We start from the raw sequence: 475 nt of genomic DNA, 5'->3' as shown, positions 1-475 counted from the left end.
GGGGCCTTTACAAATGACCTCCCCCTTACATATTTATACCGACCCATTTACTACTCAATTAATACGGAATTAATAGTGCGCGATCCGCGCAGCCTAATTAACCCTCTTAAATGCGGGAATCTTTGACCGGGCCCGAGCTGCGAGCTGTCGAGCACGGAACGTCTCCGTGCTCCCTTCCTTTCTCCGGGCCTGATGGGCCGATCAATAACACCTCCTCGGCCCATTAGGCAAGCCTGACTTAGGCCCTCTTGCCTATTGCCCGAGATGGTAGATCGTGGGTACAACAGTTGCCCCCCAAGTCTCCCGAGCTGAATAGTTCGGGAGACTTTTGACCTTCAAGCGATCAATTTTGGGAAACTGAATATTCCCCATATCCCCACGATTTGATCGTGATAATGGTGGGACTTGCCTTCCCGAACAGGCCTCGAGGCCCACTAGGTGGCGTGTTGGTTATAAGAGAGAAAGAGAACGGTGT

The sequence above is a fragment of the Camelina sativa genome, chromosome 12, assembly GCF_000633955.1.
Source record: "Camelina sativa cultivar DH55 chromosome 12, Cs, whole genome shotgun sequence".
Lineage (NCBI taxonomy): Eukaryota > Viridiplantae > Streptophyta > Magnoliopsida > Brassicales > Brassicaceae > Camelina > Camelina sativa.
Note: the sequence above shows the minus strand (reverse complement) of the source record.